Source organism: Macrotis lagotis, chromosome X, assembly GCF_037893015.1.
Source record: "Macrotis lagotis isolate mMagLag1 chromosome X, bilby.v1.9.chrom.fasta, whole genome shotgun sequence".
In the NCBI taxonomy this organism is placed as follows: Eukaryota; Metazoa; Chordata; class Mammalia; order Peramelemorphia; family Peramelidae; genus Macrotis; species Macrotis lagotis.
In genome coordinates, this window is record NC_133666.1 from 548,353,269 (window position 1) to 548,377,133 (window position 23,865).

General features: G+C 36.7%; 1 protein-coding gene and 1 long non-coding RNA gene across 6 annotated transcripts in view; one reads left to right on the top strand and one right to left on the bottom strand.

Moving 5' to 3' along the window:
- The window catches only part of NDUFAF6 (NADH:ubiquinone oxidoreductase complex assembly factor 6), a 117,307-nt gene that overhangs the window by 5,193 nt on the left and 88,249 nt on the right, over positions 1-23,865 (top strand). For 3 of the 4 annotated variants that reach the window (XM_074200291.1, XM_074200290.1, XM_074200292.1), the window contains one exon: positions 12,372-12,461. The gene's annotated coding sequence lies outside the window, so the exon portion shown is untranslated. Of the gene's footprint in view, positions 1-8,313; positions 8,435-12,371; positions 12,462-23,865 lie in introns of those variants that run through there. The other variant, XM_074200293.1, reaches the window with a different exon arrangement.
- Positions 397-20,335, bottom strand: LOC141497587 (uncharacterized). Of its 2 annotated transcripts, none has more exons than XR_012471369.1 (5): positions 20,229-20,335; positions 19,476-19,540; positions 9,841-10,272; positions 8,850-9,001; positions 397-703 (listed from the first exon to the last, which is right to left on the bottom strand). It is a non-coding gene; the product is annotated as an uncharacterized LOC141497587 (long non-coding RNA). The 2 variants fall into 2 exon arrangements; XR_012471368.1 differs by having other exon boundaries at positions 397-6,284.

Genomic DNA, 23,865 nt, shown 5'->3' on the forward strand with positions numbered 1-23,865 from the left:
TTTCCTTTTATATGTTGACTTTTATTTTTATTTTTATTTATTTATTTATTTATTAGGGTTTTTTTTGCAAGGCAAATGGGGCTAAGTGGCTTGCCCAAGGCCACACAGCTAGGTAATTATTAAGTGTCTGAGGCCGGATTTGAACCCAGGTACTCCTGACTCCAAGGCTGGTGCTTTATCCACTACGCCACCTAGCTGCCCCTGACTTTTATTTTTTCTTAATTTGTATCTTCATCAATCAACACATTGCCCTGGCATTGTTGCTTAACAAATGTTTATTAAATTGAATTGAAAATATAAAATATAACAAAAAGAATTAATCAAAAAAGTTTAAACGAAAAATATTTTTGCTTAAGAAATTATTCTAATAGCAATAATAATTTATATATCAATAATAATGACTTATAATCAGGCAAATTATATTAGAGAGAAGAGGCAGAGGGACAAGAAGTCAATTCATAGTACTTGACTCACTTGGCAGGATAATACTGATGATATCTCACATTTATATAGCAGTTTAAGGTTTAGAAAATGCTTTCATCACAATAAGTTTCTGTTTTGGAGGGCCAGAAGATCTCTGGAGGTCTCATCAGATAGTCTCATATACAGAGTTCATACTGCATCTGCAAACAGTGTATTCGAATTCTTGACTCCCTTGAACTTTGGCAGTAAGCAAATTCCAGAACCAGATGCAAGTCTAGAACTAGACAAGATAGTGAAATCAGATTAAGTTTGTCTCTGATAACCTTTTTACCTCCCCTCTTCCCCTGTTTTTTTTTTTTTTAGACAAAACAATTATTTCATAGTATGGTATCAGCCAAGTCTTTGTTCAATAAGTTTAAAGTTTTATGTTAACTCATAAGAACTCTGTAATGTATACCACTGATATAGTTTTGCTTAAAATAGTCTGAGGTTTAAATTTCCTAAATTTTTTTTGGGGGTGTGACAAGTGGTAAATCTCATTTGGAAAATTTAACCCCCATCCCCAGTGGACCATGTATTCAGGATGTTCAGATTTTTTATTTTTATCCTGATGTCAGATTTCAATTCCATAGCATTAACAGAGCATTCAGTTCATTAGTGAGCCACTCAACTTCTCTGTCCCCACACTCCAGAGTGAACAGATCAAAATGCTTCCACTTTTTTTAACTCTCAACAGCCAAGAAGTAGCAAAAAAAGCAGACCTTTGGAATAGGTACTGTCAACCACTATAAATTCCTTTCTAAATTTCTCTGGACTCCTGTTTGTATTTCACAGTTGCTATTCATCTCTGAACTTTTTATCAGGAATTTATTGCATTAAAGGTCTGTTTTCCTCCTGTAAGATTTATACTCAATTTTTCAAGGTGTTATTTTTGATTGTAAGTCTATCTCTTTTGTCTTTGGAATATTGTATTCTAAGAGCACCTCAAAGTTGTTGGGTCTTGTGTGATTCTGACTGTGTACTTGATTAGGACCTGAACTGTGTTTTTTTCTGAATGTTTATAGAACTTTTGATTTGATGTAGAAGAGGTAGAATTTGACAATGGCATTCCTGAAGCTGTTTCTTTTGGGGGTCCTTTAAGGAAGTGATTAATAGATTCTTTGTCCTCTGGTTCTAATGAATCTGAGAAGTTTTCATTTCTTAATTAAAATATATTATCCAAATATTTATATATACATATAACATCTATGTATATTACGGTTTTTAGGAAGTCTATTGTTTCCTACTTTGTCTATTCTTGATCTGTTGTCCAGGTCAGTTTTTTTTTTTTAAATATCAGATATCTTACATTTTCTTTTTTTTTAATGTTTTGATTTGGTTGAACATTTTTGACTATCTTATGGAGTCACTGAATTTTTTTTGTGTTATCTTCACTTGTCTTTTTTAATTATTTTAAAAAATTAATTAATTTTTCTAATTATATGTAAAAATAGTTTTCAGCATTCATTTTTGTAATGTTTTCTCCCTCCTACCCATCCTCCTTGTCTGCTATAAGATTAAAAAGTAATCTGACATAGATTATACATGTACAATCATGTTATACATATTTCCATATTAGTCATGCTGGAGTCACTGAATTCTTTTAGTCTATTTTAGCTTTCAAGAAATCTGTTTCTTGGATAGGATTTAATATTTTCTCTTCTAAGTTATTTATTTTCCTTCTAAATCTTTGTTCTAGAGTTTTTATTTCTTTTTTTATGTTTTCATTTCTTCTGGATATTCATGTAGTTCTTTTTTTTTCTTTTTCTTCTTTTTTATGCTTGCAGTCACACAACTAGTAAGTATCTGAAATCAAATTTGAACTGCTGGAGAGGTTTAGCACAGAGAAATGATGTTTTTTTTGAGGCAAGAAAGAAGATGATAATGGTTTTCAAATATTAGGAAAAAGGATTAGACTTATCCTTGTCCCCAAAATAAAGAATTGGGAGTGATGGATGGAGATTGCAGAGAGGTAAATTTAGATTTAACGTAAGAAAAAACTTCCTAATAATTAGAGCTACTAGCTAAGGTAGGATGGGTAAGGTAGGAGAATAATTGGAAAGAAATAGCATTTAAAAAAGATTCAGTAAAATTATTCATTTTTCAATAAAAGAAATAGCATCAATAATGATAATAATCATAGCTAGTGTTATAATAGCTGCTATGTCCCAAACACTGAGCTAAGCATTTTTACAAATATTATCTTATATGCTCATCACAAAAACCCTGTGAGGTAGATGCTGCTATTATCCCCTTTTTACACATTTGAGGGACCTGAGCTAGCTAGAGGTTTAGTGACTTGTCCAGGGTCATATAACTAGTAACTATCTGAGGCTGGATTTGAATTTAGATCTTCCTGACTCTCTCTCTCTCCAGGACTTTATTTACTCTGCTTCAGGTTGATAATTAGAAAGATATTTCCTTTTTAAAAAATCATCTATTCAAGTACATAGGATAAGGCTGAATAGACCTTGAAGGGACATCTCAGTATGATTCATGAGATACCAAGAGAAAAAGGGACCTGTTCCTCAAGAAACCAGAGGAATGTTCATTTAGCAGAAACCAAGCTGAGGTACTCAGATGGCAAACAGAGTCACTCATATACAAGTTGGGACCTCCCTAATAGAATTTGGATGTATATATGAATGATGATGCCATTGGATGCCAATATACTTATTATTAAAAAAAAGTTAAACAGCAACAAAAATAGGACATCTGAAACTGATACTTGAGTAACATTTGGGAAGGGGCAAAAGAGGAAAAACACCTATCCACAATATAGTATCAGCTAGGTGGCACATAAGTTAGGCACCAGCCCTGGGGTCAGGAGGGTCTGAGTTCAAATCTAACCTCAGATCCTTACTACTGTGTGACTCTGGGCAAGTCACTTAACCTGTTTGCCTCAGTTTGTTTCTTTGTAAAAAGAAGTGGAGAAGGAAATGCAAACCACTGGAGTGCAAGAAATTGGGTTACAAAGACTCAGACATGACTGAACAACATGTAGGTTACACAAAGATTCCTGAGATAGTCCTCAGATTTAAACCAAGGGGATAAGTTGAGCTTTAGACTTTCTTGCCAAGAAAAATGAGTCTTTGGAAGAGACATTTAATAATTGATTCATTCTTTAGTCAAAGAATTCACCTATAGCTGAACACATGCTGAGATTTAGGTCAGTAGAGGATCATATTAATCCAAACATAATTCAGTTTAATGGAAGTTTGAAGGCATTGAAGAGGGGATTTATTCCCTCCTGCAGCTTCTTAAGTTTAGAGAAAACAAGGCATTATCTTTCTAGTGTATTTTATTTCCAATCTATTTTTAAAAGGTTCTGCATTGGTTCCTTGTTCTTTTGACATTTGATAATAAAAAATACATTTATCTCTAGGTAGGTGTACATTGCATCTAGATAAAGAGCATATAAGTTACATTCTTTCTTCTTCATTAACCCTGTTAACAAAAGGACTGAGAAAGGAATGTAGTATGAATAGAAGGAGGATTTGATCTAGAGGCAGATTTTGGTTCATCACAGCCCTCATATTGATCAGTTTTGTGTTATGTGGGTCAAGCCCCATATCCCACTCCCTCAGGACTTTATAGCTGGAAAGGACCTTAAAGAAATAGGAAATAATTTGGCCAGAATCACAAAGCTAAAGCTACAGCCTCACTAGTTAGAACTAAGATTAGAAACCTCACTAAATCATATAATTGCCCATTAGACACAAATCTGATGAAATGAGATCCTCTAAAATCACTGGACAATTAAGAAAAGGAAGTATACTTGCCCTAATACTGCAAGAATATGCAATAGAAATAGATTCACACTTAGTTTCTCTGTATGCAGCTTTGGTCATCTCCAGGATGGTTTACAGGGCAGGGAATAGAAATCCTAAATCCCCACAGGTGGTACCCTTGAGTGACCAGGATCTTGTATCAGGAGAGAAGGGCCAATTAAGTCTGAGGGGGCAGCTTTGTTGCTTTTGATTTTAGAGAAAATTAATCCCTATTTTAGGAAAACAAGGGAACCCTGGCCTTTTCATAATATCCTATCAAATGGTAAAGCATTCAGTTCACACAGTAATTCATGCAGTACTCAAAAGAAAATAGGCAAAACAAAGGCTTTCAAGAGATTAAAACATTTCCCTGGACTCAAACCAACCCATCCCATTACGGGATACTGTAAAGGTTAAATGAACAATAGTCCTTAAAGTCTGAAATCATCCTATCTCAGGCTCAGTTCTAGCTAGCTATGTCTCCAGTTGTTTAATCTGTGACCATTCTTAGGAGTGAAATTAATTGAAACTCCTCAAGGATTTTTAAATTTGCAGAGAGAGAGACCTCTGTGTGGGCCAACAGAACCCTGATAAATGAGCTAATGTTCAATTAACTCAGAGCTTAACTTTTCTTGAAACATTACAAAATGAATTCTCTCAGTTTGACTGCCGAATTCAAACCCTTCATTTGTGCAACAGTCTTTGGATCTCTGAACCCAAGTGGAGGAAATGAAATGAAATGAACTGACCTCAAAAATGTTTAACCTGAATTGCTCTCAGCCTGGAGAGCATCCCACCAATGTTCTGATTTTCCTGGGTCATTATTACTGTTTGCTTATGGAAGAACCTGAGTAACCATCCCCCTCATGATCTCAGAACCTTTTTTTCAAAACCAAAGCATCTCCTTAAATTCTCTGAGTCTCACTTTTGTCATCCATAAAATGAAAGGGGTTGGATTAGGTGATCCTAAGCTTTAGGATTCTAATTCAAATAAACAAATGACAATAACTAATCTAATACTCCATGAATATTTATAATATAATTATATGAGGGATGTATATATGAGGGATAAAATTTCTCAAAAATCTGAAGTGATGAAAAGGATCCATTTTAGATATGAAAAATTTTCTGTAAAAAAACTGAATTTGGAGTTAGAGGATCTGAGTTCAAATACCATCTTTGCTTCTACCATGCTTTGTTAAAGGCACATAAATAAGTTCTCTGGGTTGTTTCCTTATCTATATGAGAACTGGATTAGATGATCTCAAAAAGAAGGAAGATCCACAGATTTAGGGATGGATGGGGCCTTCAAGGTCATCTTCTAGTCAAAATCCCTGTTTTAACTTGAGGAAACTAAGCTACTGAGATTTGGCCCAAAGTCACACAGTAGTAACAACTGCTTGAACCCTGGCAAAGTAAGGTCTAGAACCCATGTGCTCTGACTGTAAAATCGTATATAGCTTGGTTACCATTTCTCTCCTCCACAAATTCTTTGTGAAACCTTTCCTGGACTTTATTCTTTCCCTCTTCAGATTTTCTTAGGCTACTGTGACCTCTCCTTGAACTTCATCACTTCCTATTTGTATTAGACTCAGCTATTTATTTGTTATAGTTGATTCTCACCATCCCCAAATAGAATGTAAGCTCCATGAGAGTAAGGATGATTTCATTTTCATGATAATTGTCTTACTCATTTTCATCTTGACCATTTTCCTTCTGTCTCCCCTATGGTTACTAATGTTCCACCCCTCAAGTTGGACTATCCAAGACCATGACTGGGAGGAGTGAAGCTACTAGACTCTGAACTCCTTGGAACCATGTATCTCACTATTTTCCCTCTGCCCCAATGCATGCTCTTTTCCCTCCATTTCTTCTCTAAGATGTATCATACAAGTAGTTTTCCCCCTCTGGAAGAGGTGGCTTTTGGAAAGTGTAGTTCAATGGAAAGAGTGCTGAAGACTTAACTTTTTGAGTTCAAATCCAGTCCCAGACACTTGCCACCTGTGTCAACCTGGGCACGTCATATAAGCCTGTTTGCCTCAGTTTCCTCATCTGTAAAATGAAGTGCAGAAGGAAATAGCAAATCACTCCAATATCTTTGCCAGGAAAATCCCAAACAGGGTCACTAAGGGTCATACATGACTGAAATGACTAAACAAAGACAATTGCTGCATTCACCATTATAATAATGACTTCCCAAACCATAAGGGCCTCCATTCCGGTATATATGTTGTTGTAACCATTAGAATATAGATCCCTTTTGTATTTGTGTCACAAGTATTTAGTGAAGTAAACTATCAGTAAGTTTTTATTAATGTTCAGTCAGACCCACCCTTTAGGAAAGTAACTGAATGGGGATTTGGAGTGCATAAAGACTGAGGCACTTGTTCTATCTACTTGAGAACTAACTGTTCTATACCTATTATGCTGGACTAAGCCTCTAGCTAGTTAGCAAAGCCTTTAGGCATTAAAATCTTTTATAATTCCATTATTTCAACCTTAGTTTGCCAGTTTGGAGGCTTAGTTTATTCTCTGGCTTATTGAGAGAAAATTTCCTTCATTTCCTTTTTGCTCCTTTGAGGTAAATTTTGGTCCTTGAAAATCTCATACAAAAAACAAGACTGAAGAGACTGGGTAAAACTTGTGCCCTTTGTTCTACTTACTTTTAGAAGCAAAGCTAGTGCCCATCTACATAATCAAAGATATGAATGATCCAAGATTTTTGATCATTGTAGGGAACTTCCAGTGTGAGCATTCTCTCCACCAAAACAAATTTTTGACCCTCCTGTGATTTAGGAGGTAAGACTTGAGAAGTTGCTTGAGGTAGATGATATAGAGGTTTTATGACTTGCCCAAGTTCACACATCTAGTATATATCTGAGGCCAACTTTGAGCTCAGGGTCTTCCTGATTCCAAGTCAGTACTCTAGCCCCTATGCTACAATATCTATGCAACAGATAGGATTAACAGCCCTGTCTGCATATAGGATATTAAGAGTGTCTCAAAAGTCTTAGAGCAGTCATTAAGTTATCTGCATTTAGCATATATAGGGGGTTCCAAAAGTTTTAGGGCAACCTTAAGCTATTAAAGCTCATTAAAGTCTTTATATTAAAGCTTATTAAATTTAATAGCTTGTTAAAGCTAAATCATCATGTCATGGAGGTAACCCTCAGTTCCTTAAAGGTATGGCAATTGGAACATAGGCTTTGTTTTCACCATCCAGGAAAGCTTTGAGTATAGTCATGGTAGGCATGGTGCACTTAAGATAGTGGACTCCTAGAAAAACTATTCCTTGCCAAGTAGCCAAAAGACTGGACAACTAAACAACTTAACTGTGCTACAATTTAACTGTATATTTCCTGAGATTTTTGACTTCAAGAATATGCCCCTATATTGATTCTGGGGACCTGAGTCTAGAAGAAGGTACAGGCATGGCACCTCATGGGAAATGTTCTGTTTTGTATGGCCTATATCTTTTCATGGATTCTGTGCAAAAGTTAAACACTGATGGAAATATCTAAGCTAAAGGTCACAGATCTGATGTTAAATAGGACCTGAGAAGTTATCTAGTCCAACAGCCTACTTTATAACTGAGGTCCAGAGAAATGAAGTGATTGTCTAAGCTGGTCCCACAGTGGCAGGTCCTGTGACTGTTGAGTTTTAGTGATACTATACCATGCTATTTCCTGAATGTTTGCCTGTTCATATATCAGGCCAACTTCATTATGTCAAGATCAATTGATTAAGACATAGTCAAAGATAGCATATTTAGGGAGGAAGTAGGGTTTAGGTAGGGTAGGTGGAGAGTGAAGAACAATTCTAATTGGGTAAATCCTTACTAATCACAACTCTTAGAGTACTGAGAAAGTCACACAGCAAGTCAGAGCTAGGAAACAGGACAGCATATACTTCTTGAGAATTAAAGATAATAATAATAATAATAATAATAATAATAACTAATATTTATATATCACTTTAAAGTTTGAAAAATCCTTTACAAATATATTATTTGAACCTTACAACAACAAATAGGCCTTATTATTATCCCCATTCTACAGATAAAAAAACTAAGGCAAACAGGAAAGTCCAGGCTCACCTAGCTACTAAGTTCCTGAGTCTGAATTTGAACTCACATCTTCCTGGCACTAGGTTTGGCATTGTCTCCACTAATTTGACACTTCTCAACACCCTCCCTCCATCAGGTGGGTCATCATGGAACTTTCCATATCCAGTCCTTTTTGCTGAATATGATTGGGTAGTAGTTAATAATGCTGATAAATATATATACATATGTGGCCTTCTGGGCACTTCCTTTGCTATCAGAGAGGCAACCTAGGCTTCAAAAATCTTTGGGATCTACATCTACTCCAAACTCATTATCCTAATCAAATCTATTCATTCATTTATTTACTTATTTATTTATTCATTCATTTATTTATTTATTCATTTATTCATTCATTTATTTATTTATTAACCAGAGGATAAAATTAGTTTAAAACAAAGGAATTTCATGAAATAGCATAGTAAGAAAAGAAGCTTTTTTCCCAATAAACTCCTTGTCCCCAGGGGCATGTTCTACAAAATATATATACTATCAGTGAGAAAAAAGGAACAAACCTGGAAAAATACTTAGAGGTTCACACATATCTTGTGTACACATAAAGACAGGCATGGAAGATCAGGAAAGTTCAGGGGGTACAGCTTCTACCTCCAGTGTTGCCAGGCCACCAAAGTCTCCTGGTGATGTCATCACATTGCTCACATGTGTCCTGCAAGGATTTTGAATACTGTGTATATATTTTTTTGTCAGGTATGTTAGCATGAAATGTGGTTTCAGAATAGGTCTTCTATGGTGCAGTGACTAAAAGACTCATTGACAGTGCCTTGAGATACTAATACCCACTTAAGTCCAAAACTCAGACAGCATGTCTCCAGTCTCAAACTGTTTGGTTTTTTTTCAATTTGACTTGCTAGGAGAATCCCTTTTATAAACTCCTCTCTGATTTGTGATTAGAATGCCCTTTTATTTCCTGCTTAATCCCCTTATCACAATTTCGTGCTCCTTAGCACATTATTTAAATATATATATATATATATATTTAAGGCAATGGGGTTGAGCGACTTGCCCAATGTCACACAGCTAGGTAATTATTAAGTGTCTGAGGTCAAATTTGAACTCAGATCCTCCTGACTCCAGGGCCGGTGCTCTATCCACTGTACCACCTAGCTGTCCCTTCCTTAGCACATTTAATGGGGTTCTGTCCTACAGGGCTGGCTGGGTCTGAGTCACAAGTTTTTTTTCTTTCCTGGGTCATGCCATGCAAATGTATCTAGCAAGCACAAAAGAGAAGAAGGTATTGTCCTCTTTCTGCTGAGTTTCATCTCTGCCTTCATCACCTCTATATGGACTGCAACAAATCTCCCAAGCTTTGAATTGCCCTATACACAAATTGGGAAACATCCTAAACCCTCTAGTTTGAGGGAAAGATGCAATCACTATTGGCTAATATGAACCGGAACATTGTTGTCTTTCCCAATGCCCCTCAGTTGCTAGAGCTTTCTCTTCTGAGGTTACTTTTTATCTCCTCTGTATGTATTGTATATATACCTGTGTTTGTATGATACACGATGAGGTGTATGGAATTTTCAAGTAGGGATATAACCTCTGGTATTAGGGCTTGCTGAATTCTTTTCAGGACTGTTTGTCCATCCTTGGTGTCCATTTAGCACTCAGCTTTCACCTGTGGCTCCAAAAAGTTGTAGCATGTGCAGTGGTCATACCTTGGTAAAAAGTATCTGAACTAACCCAGGCTGAGGTAACCAAGAGGCTTCAAGCTGGTCAGTGAGTTAAGAGGGGTGTCTACATCCAGGCATGTGAAGTTTCCTCCCACAAATGAGGCAGTGAAGACAGTTGGTTCCTACAGCCATGAAGGTGGATGAAGAAGGACCTGTGGAGCTTGGCCAGACATCTAAGACCTCAAGGTCATCCACTGCATCCAGGCCTTTGTCAGTCACTCTGACTTTTGTCTTGCTGCTAGACCTGGATGACATAGAAGAGAGAGTGAAGCTGATGACTTTGTCTAACTCTGCCTCATTTAAATCCAGTTCGTGTACTAGTCAAGACACCCCCATGATGTCATTGGTCCTCTTTGAAAATGAAGGACAAACAATAATATGAACCTTTTTTTTAAGTTATTTTATTGTATTTCTTGCCCTCGGCTCCTGTTCCCAGTGTTAAGCTAGTTAGATCACCTGCTGGAGTAGGTGGAGATTTGTTCCAGGTTTCTCAAATGGTATTAGATATAGATATAGATATAGATATATAGATATATATTTTGGCAAGACAATGGGGTTAAGTGGCTTGCCCAAGGCCACATAGCTAGATAATTATTAAATGTCTGAGGTCGGATTTGAACTCAGGTCCTCCTGACTCCAGGGCCGGTACTTTATCCACTATGCTACCTAGCCGCCCGAAATACAATTATACGTGTCGTTAGGGTTTATACTACACAGTATTCTATATCTCAGACGTTAAAGGGTTAAATAAACTTTTGTGAAGTGGCCAGGGGATCCAACAAATTTAACATGGCTTCAATGGGAAAATACATTGAGTTTCAAACAGCTTAATTATGCAAGTTTAGTACACCTTTTGAGAAGTTGAGGAATACCGATATTCTTGCTACCTGGGATCATTCAGTAATGGTCATTAACTGCTTAATCATCCCTCTGGTCTTCAGCTTTGCCTTGAAAAAACGAAATAAACCCCGCTCTTTTTGAATCTAGTTCTGGTTTGGGGTCTCTCCTCCAAGAAAGAATTTAATCAGATTAGAAAAGGGCTTCTGCAAATTGCATTCTTAAAACCTGTAACCTGTTTTGTTTCTGATTTTTTTATTTTGTGCTAGAATCCAGCCGCTATTTGCCTACTTTTTTCTTATCGCAACCATTTCTCCTTAACTTCCCTCCTCATTCCCCCCCATCGGAAAGCAATCTTAAGACAGAGGAGAACTTCCCTCAGCCTACGAGGGGCAAGTCATCCTTCCAACTCTTCTGAGGAGGATGCCATGTAGCTGTTCCCTGCCTCATTCTCACCGCGAGGAATGCTGAGAGTTGTAGTCTCTGTGCTCCCCAAGTGGCAGCTTTTCGGGTCCAGACGCAAAAAGATGAATAATATGAACCTTTTAAATAACATGGGCCTAGTGACACAGTGGGTAGAGTGCCAGCCTTGGGGTTCAGAAAGATTCATCTTCCCAAGTTCAAATCCAGCCTCAGATACTTACTAGCTGTGTGACCCTGGGCAAGTCTCTTTAAAATTCCTTTCAATTCTAAATCATTCTGTAATGCTAAGAGAGGCTACTATATTTGCAGCAAAAGAAGGTGTTCGACATCTCAAAGCCTAATTAATTAATCAAATTTTTTTTTACTGTGTAAGGGACATTATATTTGGTGTTGGATATACAAATTCAAAAATTGCCTCAGTTTCCTCATCTGAAATGAGCTGGACAAGCTAATGGCAAGCTACTCCAGTATCTTTGCCAAGAAAACTCCAGATAGGGTCACAAAGAGTTGAAAATTACTAAAATGACTGAACAACAACTGTGTACAGAATAGTAGTATAAAATATGATCACCATCTGTTCAACTCTCTAGGGGTAAATCGTAATTGAGGACTACCTTACTGTCTCTCTAAGGCAGTGGTATTTCCAGAACTTAGCTCCAGCACTTTAAAGAAGTTAACCATCTTGCTCTGCAAGTGATGGAATGACTGGAACACGGACAAGAATTTGGTGACTCTACCCAGAGTATTGCCATCTGAGAAAGAAATAGCTGAAAGTTGGGGGTAGGTTTGGTCATTGTCTGTGGAATTTTACCACTTCTAAACTAGCCCGGTTTGAAAGCTTGTGCTTAATGAAAGTTAAGTTGTCTGTGTTTAAAAGCGATCTCTTTTTTTGTTAATGAGAAAGCTCTAGGCAGAGATGTAATTTCAGCAGAAACCAAGAGGGTAGAGAAGGAAATGCTTGGAGGATGAAGGAAATGGACACATTCTTGTTGATTATGACATAACAAAAAATCTGTTAACCTAATTTTAAAATAACATGTAAAACCAATATGTTGTGATGAATAGTTTTTTTTTTTTTAACAGCAACAAAGCACAAAATTCACAGAACAATGAAACCTCTACCTTTGAGAAGATACAATGATGCAGAGACTTGGAACTATCCCAGCTTAGAAAGTATGCTGTTTTTCCTCAAATGATAATAATAATAATAATAATAATAATAATAATAATAATAATAATAATAAAAACACTGAAGGTTTATAAAATAAATGTATTTTCCCCTAGATCCTCACAACAACTTTTGAAGGTGGGTGCTTTTATTATCTTCATTTTACAGTTGAGGAGACTGAGGTTAAAAGGTCTTACTCAGGGTCACAACAGAAAGTGTCTGAGGTTGTATTTGATATCAGATTTAGTGCACCCTCCATGCTTTCCAGAGATACAATTAATAGAGCAAAAAAATGTCAAGAGGAAAAAATATTCCATCTAAAGAAGAATTTGGCTAGAAACACTCCTCTTAAGGGCCATGGTATACTCCATCTCTGCACAATTTTAATGCTAAATTTTTTTTTGTTGTATTCTGAAACTAAAAGGAGTTGATGTAATGCTGAAAACTTCAGTTATAAAGTATAATACTTTGAAACTATATAATTCTTGTCTAAAGATAACTGCATATATTTCTTAATTTTCTTTGCTTATGGAGCTTATTTCTTTTGCAGTAGGAACAGAAGGTGAGAGGGGGAGATGTGGAGAAAATGAAATGAATCATAACATTCTCTAGTCCTTACTTTTCATCTTTCCCAGAGGGTTTAGTACAGCTATTTCATCAAGTGGTTTGCCAAAATCCAGATAATCAATATTGATAATATTTTCCTATTAGCTTAGGAAAAAAGGGGAAAATGGTGGCACAGTAAATAGAATACCTAGGCCTAGAGTCAGGTTCAAAAGTGCCTCAGACACTTATTAGCTATGTGACCCTGGACAGCCTCTCTCTGTCTCAGTTTCCTTATCTATAAAATAATAATAATAATGATGATAATAATAATAATACCTGACACCCTGAGTTGTGAGAATAACATGAATTAATACTCATAAAGTTCTTTGCAAACTTTAGAGTACTTCACAAATGCTTGTTACAATCTCATTAATGATCATATGAGATAATATTTGTAAAAAAAATATAGCATATAGTACCTGGTCCATAGTAGGCACTACATACATTTAACCCTTCCACAATGCAAGATGAGACCAAGGGTTAGTTAGGGATCTGGGACTCTTAGATTAGATTCCCTTTAAAATCCTTTCAGCTCTAAATCGATCATTCTGTAATGCTAAGAGAAGCTACTATGTTTGCAGCAGAGGAAGGTGTCTGTAACTCAAAGCCTCAAAGCTTAATTAATTAATAAAATATTTTTTTCTGTGTAAGGGACACTATATTTGGTGTTGGGTATACAAATTCAAAAATGCCATACTTTCTGCTCTCAGGAAGCTTGTTCTAAATAATAGTTAAATTTTTGTTGTTGTTGTTGAGATCTGACTCTTCATAACCCCATTTGAGGTTTTTCTTGGCAAAGATTTTGGAGTTGTTTGACATTTGCTTCTCTAGCTCATCTAAAATGATGATGAGGAAATTGAGGCAAATAAGATTATTTGACTTGTCCGGGATCACACAGCTAATAAGTATCTGAGGCTAGATTTGCACTTAACTCTTCCTTACTTCAGGCCCAATGATTTCTCCTCATTGCCACCAAGCTACCCACATTATAAACTACATTTATATTTACATTAAAAAGTTTTTATTCCAGTAATTAAGACAAATAATTAGTATCTGAGAACAGAAATGGAAATGAATTAATTGTTCTTTGCTGAGACCTTGGAACTATGGGTCTTCAACTAAGATATATAGAATCACTAAACTACTCTTTCTTTGAGAAATGAAGCAATTTTAGGCTTATACACTTCCCTTCATTTGAACTATTGCTTTACATAACATCCCAAATTAAATCAAGCACAGTCTGGTGCTTTTCATTAGTAAAAATAAAACAATGCATTTGGAGTAGACCCAGATCATCTAAAATGGAGGCACTCTATGACCTCTCTGCTATATGGATGGGGGCTAGCCTCCTTTAATTGATGGGCTAATCAAAACAGACTATACATCTTTAAAGCTGGTGAGACTGTAATGCAATTCTTCCTGACTTAAGACCCCAACCCAACAATATTAGGAATAGCTGCACTTCCAGCCCAATCCCTATAAGCATTATCTGGGGAAGTAAACTCTCTAGAGTTTAAACTCTCTAGGTCCTAGCAATCACTTCTGTGGGTGCTGCAGTCATACCACTGAAAGTCTACAAAACAAAGTTATCACAACAAAGTTGTTACTGTCAGGTAATTCAGCCACAGAAATACATTATTTTATTCATAGAAATAGCATTAAAGAAGATGTATTATCATCTGCTTTGTTGTTACACCCTAAGAACCACATCTGACATAGAACTGAAGTCTTTTCTCTCTATTATCTCTCCTATTAGAATATGAGCTCCTTGAAATCAAAGATTGTCTTTGAGGATATTTATGTTCCCCACACTTTGCATTGTACTTTACATGTAATAAGTGATCAAAGGGTGGCTAGGTGATGGAGTGGATAGAGCACCAACCCTGGAGTCAGGAGGACCTGAGTTCGGATTTGGCCTCAGACACTTAATAATTACCTAGCTGTGTGACCTTGGGCAAGTCACCTAACCCTATTGCCTTAAATAAAAAAAAATTTAAAATAAATGATCAATAAGTACTTTATCATTTAATTCATCTTTTCAGAGATGAGAAACTATGGATGTAGAACATGGCATCTACTGTCAGATTTGGTTGATTTGTTACATAGTTTTGCTAGATTGCTTTTTCTTTTTTATTCTTTGTTAAAAAGTAATTTTCCCTAATTGGAAAGGAAAAAAAGATGTACTTAGAAATGAAAGTGCTATAAAAGCAAAAGAATAAATAGGTATGCTTAAACTGGACAAATAAAGATGCTCTTTTTGAATATATTACATAAACTTGAATGTATTTGATAGCTGAAGCAAAATGATTTACTCAAAGTTAACAAAAAGTGGAATAGAGAATGTTTATGATTCTTTTGCATGAATAAGGCATTCTTTGTTTATTTAATCTTTCCCCCCCCTTTTAAATTTAATTTTCCCTGGTTACATAGAAAAATAAGTTTTAACATTCATTTTTAAAACTTTGAGTTCAATATTCTCTCCTTGGTTTATATAGTACTTTAAAATTAATTGTGAAGCAGGTCTGGGTTAAAAGAAACCAGAAAGGTTGAGTGAATCAGATACTGTAGGTCTGGACTCTATAAATTAAAGATAACCTTCCAGAGTTCACTTCTGGCATCAGCTGAGTTCAAGTATATAACTGAGGCCTGGGTGGTAATTGTTGGAGGAGGCCCAACTGGTGAAGAGATAAAGTTTAAATGTAGACCAGCCCAAGACTTTATGTAGCCCACAGCTTTCTGCTCTCTTACCCTACAGCCAGCCTTCCTCCCTCCTCATGTCTATTGGTTCTCAGACTCAGTTTGAGCTTTTCTTGACCATCTTTCTTGGTTTGTTCAAGTTATGTGTGTATGAGAAACACAATTTAAAATGCTTTTTCTACTGTTTCCAAGGATACTGTTTAGACTACATTGTTTGTGTGGGTTTTATTTTTCCAGTTTCAGAATTACTTGTTGAATCCCTTAATCTAACAGCCAAGCAAACCCCAAGTATGTTGGCTGGTTGGCTTCTTGAGGGTACGGATTTTGTTACATTCTTTTGTCCCCATAGCACCTAACACAATTATAGGCCTTGAAGCCATCAAATAGAGGCAGTGAGTTGTAGTGGATAGAGAACTGGCTTCAAAGTCAAGAAGACCCAGGTTCAAGTTCCACCTTTGGAATAAACTGGTCATGTAACCCTGGCAAAGTTCCAATCTCTCTTTAAGACTATCCATTGTAGGACAGTTGCTGATCTGCATTGGCAGAGGAAGTTTTCCCCAATAAATACAAATGAATTGAGCTAATTTGAACTGAATTTGAACTAGCTTTAGCTTCAGTTTGATGCAATTAGAAGAAAAAAAAAGACAAAACCACAGCATAAAAGAAATAGATCTTAGTTTCTAAAAAAAGGTGAGATCTACATCTCTAAGCTAGATTTCTTTTCTGTGTTTCAATTCCAATGTTTGTCCTCCTCTTCCCACCTCCTTCTATGTGTTGTCTTGTACCCACCGCATTAGATTGTAAGCCTCTTGAGAGCAAGGAATATTTTTCTTTTCATTAATTGCTTCTTTAGAGCTTAGCATAGTGTCTGGCACCAAATACGAACTTAATAAATTTTTATTGGATTGAATTAAGAACTTAACATTTGAATGTCTGTTACTTAAGAGAAATCCATTTGTAGCTATGTTAAAGGGATGGTATATTGATCAGGGTTGTTCAGACACTCCTACACGTAAACTACTACCGACTCATTGGCCAGATGAGTTTTTAAGGTAGTATTAAACAATATGTCATTCTTTTTGTCTTTTTTTGTTAGTTTTAAGCCCCCAACCAGAGCCAGCATTTCTGGCAAAAGCAATTCAGTCATATTCATCTCTACCTTCTTTTTTAGAAAAATTATTTATTATTCCAATTACAAGCAAAAACCGTTTTCAACATTCATTTTTGGGGGAAGATTTTGAGCTCCACATATTTCTCCCTCCCTTCCCCACCCCCTCTCCTTGAATCTGACATATATAACTATGTTAAAATATTTTCATATTAGTCATGTTGTGAAAGAAGAATCAGAACAAAAGGAAACAAAAAACTATGAGACAGCAAACAAAAAACATAAAGCATAAAACAAATTTTAAAATTAGAAAATAGTATTCTTTGGTCTGCATTCAAACTCCATAGTTCTTTCTCAGGATGTGGTTGCTATTTTCCATAACAAGTCCTTTAGAATTGTCTTTGATTAATGTACTACTGAGAAGAACTAAGTCCATCATAGTGGATCATCACACAATGTTGCTGTAAATTCTCCTGATTCTACTCATTTCACTCAGCATCAGTTCATGTACACCTTTCCTGGCTTTTCCCTATATCTTTTCCAGAGAGGTTTCCCTCCTTAGTTGTTTCATCACAGCTGTGCTATCAATTAGTATAGTTCTAACCAGCAATTTAAGGTGGTTACCATTGTTTATAAGACAAAGTAAACATTTAAAACAAAGAAAGATAAACCACCTCCTTCCCATGGTCAAAGGAAAAAGCTTCATACAAAGTGCTCAAGAAGATATGAGATCACTGCCTTGGACTCTATGGACTGAGTTTTCAGCAACATAGATTCTCAATTGATCTTCTCAAAGAAGATAATGACATCAGGAAGGTGTTGCTATAACAAGTATATGGATTGGATTTGAGTTATGGGTGCTGTACTTTCTCCTTCAGAGCCATCTGGGTCCAGTGGTCATATATGCATCAAAAAGACTTGGAGATGGCCCTGGATTCCAGGCAATCAGTATTAAGTGACTTAGCCAAGGTCACTTAGCTACTAAGAGTCAAGTGTCTGAAGCCAGATTCAACTTTCTGTCCTCCTGCCTCCAAGGCAAATGCTCTATCCTGTCTTACCTGATTGACTTTGTACCAATCAGTCAAAATAACCTTGTTCTCTAAGTCCTGGCCTCTTTTTTTTATGGTGGATGTGTCTGTACTTTGCTTTCTCAGTTCCACATGTATTCTTGTAATTTTCTTTTCTCTAGTTCCAAGTTGCACCCATGAAGGAATTGTGGGAATTGAATGAACCATACTGACCCCCCTTCAATATGGATCTGGCTCAGTTTCCTTTCTATTCGGTTATGGAGCTGGTCCAGTTTCTGTCTGAGAAATTTTTTAATTATGGGAAATGTAAGAAAACATTATTGCATTGTTTGAACCTGGTCCTCCATGGCTATGGAATTGGACCATCTCAGTCTGCTACTTAGGACCCTTAACTAAGAACCCAGGTTACACTGACCAGAAATTCAGTCAGATCTGAAGATAGATGCAAGAAGTTTTCTTATAATTATAAATCTCAAGCAGCCTATGTCTTATCTGAAAAATAAAAACCCAACAACCCTATACTGGTCAATCAGTTGTTTCCTTTTTTTCCTTTGATTGAATATCAAATCTTTCCTTTAAACTTTCCTCTCTTCTACTTATTCTGTGATCCAGTACACTGGTCTACTTGCAGTTCCTAGTATATAACACTTCATCCCTCATCTCTGCTTTTGCTGACTGACCCCTATGTTTGGAGGACTCTTTGTCCTCACTTCTATCTCTTAGTTTCTCTAGTTTCCTTTAATGATCAACTTGGGAAGACTTACTTGAACTGAGTAAAGTGAAATGAGCAGAAGCAGGAGAACATTGTATACAGTAACATAAATATTGTATGATGATCAACTGTAAATGATTTCATTTTTCTTAGCAATACAATGATCCAAGACAATTCTGAAGGACTTTATGATGAGAGATACTATCCATACCTCCAGAGAAAGAACTAATGGAGTCTGAATCATACTTTTTATTTTTCTTAGGGTTTTTTTTTCACAGTAGACTGACATGGAAATATATTTTGCATGAATGCGTATGTAGAGCCTATATCAAATTGTTTTAAGGGCAGCTGGGTGGCACAGTAGATTGACACTGGCTTTGGAGTGAGGAAGATAAGAGTTTGAATATAGCCTCCAACACTTGACTCTTACTAGCTATGTGACCTTGGGCTTAACCCTGATTGTCTCCTAGCTAGGGCCATCTCCAGGCATCCTGATTCATATGTGATCATGGATACAGATGGTACTGGAGGAGAAAGTGAGGATGGTGACTTAGCATAGCACCCCCTCACTCAAATCTAATCCATGTGCTTGTCATGGTATCACCTCTCCTGAGAATGAAGGACAAACATCATCATCATCACCAAATTGTTTACCTTCTTAAATTTATGGGAGGGAGGGAGAAAGAAAATTTGGAACTCAAAAATTTTAAAAATCAAATGTTAACATTATTTTCATGTAATTTAATTTCCATGTAAATTAATTTCCATATAATTGAAGGAAAATAAAATATCAAATTAAGAAAAAAAGACTTCACTTAAATCCCACCTTCTGTGGACAGCCTTTCTCAGTTCCCTTAGATACTATTACCTTGGCCCCTGAGGGGCCATCTCCAGGCATCCTGATTTATATCTTGTCACTGGACCCAGTTGGCTCTGGAAGCGAAAATGAGGCTGGTGATTTTGTATAGCTCTACCTCACTTAAATCTGTTTTACTTTCAAATCATGGGATCACCTTCTTAATGAGAACAAAGTACAAATAACAACTTTCTCCCTGCTCCTTATGTTTTTTTATGCCCTTCCTTATTTACATGTTGTCTTCCTCATTAGAACCTTCCTTGAGGATGATGATATTTTCAGCTACTTTTGTATACCTAACTCTCGACAGTATCTGTCACTTACTAAGTGTTAAAAAATGCCCTTGTTAACTGACTGGCAATGATCTTATGAGGCAGGTCATAGTATCATAGATGTAGAACTGAAGGGACCTCATTGAGTATCAATTTCCACTCCCTCATTTTACAGATGAGGAAGCTGAGGCCCAAAGTAGTGGAAAAGTGGCTTGTCTGAAACAAAGAGATATAAATGGCAAAACTGGAACTTGAACCAAAGTCTTGACATTTCAGGTCCAGAGTTTTTTCCATTATGTCTCACTGACTCTCCCATTCTTCTTCTTTTTTTTTTTTTAGGTTTTTTTGCAAGGCAAATGGGGTTAAGTGGCTTGCCCAAGGCCTATGTTTGAAGGTCTATTTCAATCTGCCTCAGTGGATGTGCATCTGAATATATCCTCAATAAACCTATAAATTGCTGAGAATCTGTCCAGACACATGCAATAGTACTCACTCTGATTCAAACTCCTTCAGGTTCCACACAGTTCCATGGCTAATTGCTATCTCTCTCTGACCTAAAGTCTAATCACTTGAAGCACATCACTAACTTTCTGACCTCTGTTCTCTGTACTCTATATTCCCCACCCCCAGGGACTGGTTTCCTATCAAAGCTCAATCCACTAATAACTAGCAAGAAGAAAATGTACTGTTTCTTTACAGCCTTAGGAGGTAAACAGTGACTACAAACAGTCGAGAGAGTCCTTTGACTTGGGCACAAAGCCATAACTTTTTCAAGGTCTATCAAGATAAGTGTTTTTCCACTTTCAATGACTACCTTATATACAATCCTAATACTACAGTCATCAGATAAAAGAGTATGAACAATTTTGTAGCTCTTACAATTTATTTATGTATGTCTTTAAAAATTATTATACCAGGGTAGCTAGGTGGCACAGTGGATAAAGCACCAGCCCTAAAGTCAGGAGTACCTGGGTTCAAATCCAGTCTCAGACACTTAATTACCTAGCTGTGTGGCCTTGGGCAAGCCACTTAACCCCATTTGCCTTGCAAAAAAAAAACCTTAAAAAAATTATTATACCAATTTTACAATTCCTTCCAGCAGTGTGATAAAATGCCATTTTCTCAATATAGCTTCCATCAACATTGAATTTTGTCTTAAAAAATTGACAATTGGGGGCGACAATTGGGGGCGGCTAGGTGGTGGAGTGGATAGAGCACTGGCCCTGGAGTCAGGAGTACCTGGGTTCAAATCCAGTCTCAGACACTTAATAATTACCTAGCTGTGTGGCCTTGGGCAAGCCACTTAACCCTATTTGCCTTGCAAAAACCTAAAAAAAAAAAATTAACAATTGAATAGATATGAAATGATACCTTGTAGTTATTTCAAACATTAAGTTCTCTTTAGGGGATAACCTCAGATAAAGACCCAGGTATTTGACTGTGAATTATGGCTAGATCTTGTGGTTCAAAGCCCAACAATTGGGATCTCTGATATTGCTAGTGACTCTATCTTTTTGTTCTTTTTTCTCTTTTCCAGTGCTTTAACAGTTCCATGATTTCATCAGTGTATCTAGCCCGTCCATACCTTTTTATCCTGTGTAGTTCCTTACATCTTAAACTGCTGTTTTAGACTTTACAATACTATTTTGTTGATGCCTTTGTAGCCTGGAGGTGAGTCTTGGGATCAGTGGAGTACAAATTCAGATAGATGCCACCAAGTTGGAAAAAAGTTTTAAGTATGCTTCTAAGGGCTATATTTATCATTTAAGGGCAACTAAGTATAGAGAGGCTCATTACTGGAAGGCTGACCACTAGTCAGTGAATTATTTGGCCATAAGCAATGCACAAAACAGATTAAAAAGCAAAATTGTCATCATCTTTAGTGGCCTTTGACTAACTGCCACAGTAAGGGCTATATACTACTATCAGGAAAGAGAGGCTGCTAAGAATCTTGTGTTAGATTGCTTGCCAATATTCATTTAACTGTTGTTATTCTGAATATGTTTTTTAATATGAAGGACTTTGTCATTTCTTCAATCCCTGGCTATGAGGGAATAGGCATATCCTAGAGAGTAGTCTAGAGAGTAGACTTGTCCAGAGTCACACAGCCCATAAATGTTAGTCATAGAGTGAGAGAACAAGTTGCTCAGTGGATTCCAGGCCTGGAATTCAGAAAACCTGGGTTCATATTTTATCTTAGATTCTTACTACCTGTGTAACTCAGGGTAAGTCATTTAACCTTTGTTTGCCTCAGTTTTCTAATTTGTAAAATGGAGATCATTATTGTACCTATCCCATCAAATGAGGTAACAATTTTAAAGCCCTTAAAAGTGTGCTTGTCCTATAGTAAGCACTATAGAAATGTTAGCTATTTTCATTTTAACTATTATTACTGACTCCAAACCAAACACTCAAGCCACCAAGTCACAGTTCTAACTGGGTTTATTTAAAAACTCTTCTGGCTCCTAAACTATCAGAAATGGAGAGAAATGAAGATAGTTATACCACTATCAGATATTTAAGGGAAGAATCTATTTTGGACACAATAAGAAAGATATTTGGGGAGACCAATTTTTAAGGTGTCAAAGATCTTTCAAAGAGGGAAATTTCTAAAAGAATGGAGACTATTCCAAATAATGTTTTAAAAAAAGTCACACAGTAGACCAAGAGATCCAATAGAGTATATGGTTAGAGGGATAGGCTTTGGAGTAAAGACTTTGGTTCATGTCCTGGCTCTGATACAAGCTAGTTGTAATCCCCTGGGCAAGTCACTTAAACTCCCAGTGCTAAAGGTAAGTTGCAAAGCCTAGAAGATATAGAGGCATTGCAGGTCTGCATCAAGGCAGGGAGTTCTCACACTGGGAGTTACCCATACTGATGAAAGCACTGGTCAGACCCACCCAATTGATCTGCCCAAAATATAGCAGCATCTACTGACCCTTGACATGGGATCATAGCTTTTAGAGCTAAAGGTGTCTGAGAAGCCAATCCTCTCATTTTGCAGATCGAGCTCAGAAAGGTGCTTTGCCGGGGTTCACTCTGTTAGTGTCTGAGGTAGGATTTGGACTGAGGTCTTTATGACTCCAGCATTAATATTCTATTCAGTATGTCATCTTGCTAAGTTCCTTTTAGACTAGCTGCTCAGGAAGTGTTAGGCTCCTGCGGGCTAGCCTATCCTTACCCAGGTGAACATTGAAGGGAAGGAGACAAGGAAGGCAAAGATAACAAGGATGACAAGTTCTCCTTAAAGTTCTCCTAGTTCTCCAAGATCTCTGTTTATTAAACCAAATATAAGTGCTTAAATATCCTCCCCACTCCCATGGCACTTAGTAAAACATTGCTCTGGTGCTCAAAGACACCAGGGGATAATTTACAATCTCCCACACGCAACAGTCCCTTCCATCATCTGTTTGCTTACTTTTAGGAAATCTTCAAGAAAATAGTCTAGAACTATATCAAGGACATCCTTGATGAAAATAAGAGAATTTCTGATAGCTCATCAAAATTTTTCCCCATAGAGTCTTTATGGCTGACATGGTTGTCTCACAAGTTAGAGCAAATGTGGTCCCATCATGTCCAATGTTTGTGGATTAAAAAAAACAAAAACAAAATGTAGCCTCATGGATTCTCTCCCCCCCCCAAAAAAAGTATTTCCCATGTAAATGTCAAGAATTATAAAAGACAGAAGGATATATGACAGATATAATTATGGAGACAATTCCATGGAATGGGATTAGTCTGGTCTGTGAGAATCAGTCTTTTTTTAAATTTTATTTAAGGCAATGGGGTTAAGTGACTTGCCCAAGGTCACATAGCTAGGCAATTATTAAGTGTCTGAGGCTAGATTTGAACTCAAGTCCTGACTCCAGGACTGGTGCTCTATCCACTGTACCACTGATGCTTCTGAATTAGTCTTTAAAGAATTCAAAAATATTCCGTTTGACTCCAATCTGAATGACCATGTGGAAATTTGAAGGAAATATGTTTTCATCCAATGTGTGACCGAGGGACTTGTGATGATTCAAAGTCTTTTGCTTGACTGTGGAGTTAAAAGAGCTGATAACACAGGATTTCTCAACCAGGACTGAGTGGGCATACTTATTTTTTTCATTCCTTTACCTTGGCAGTTT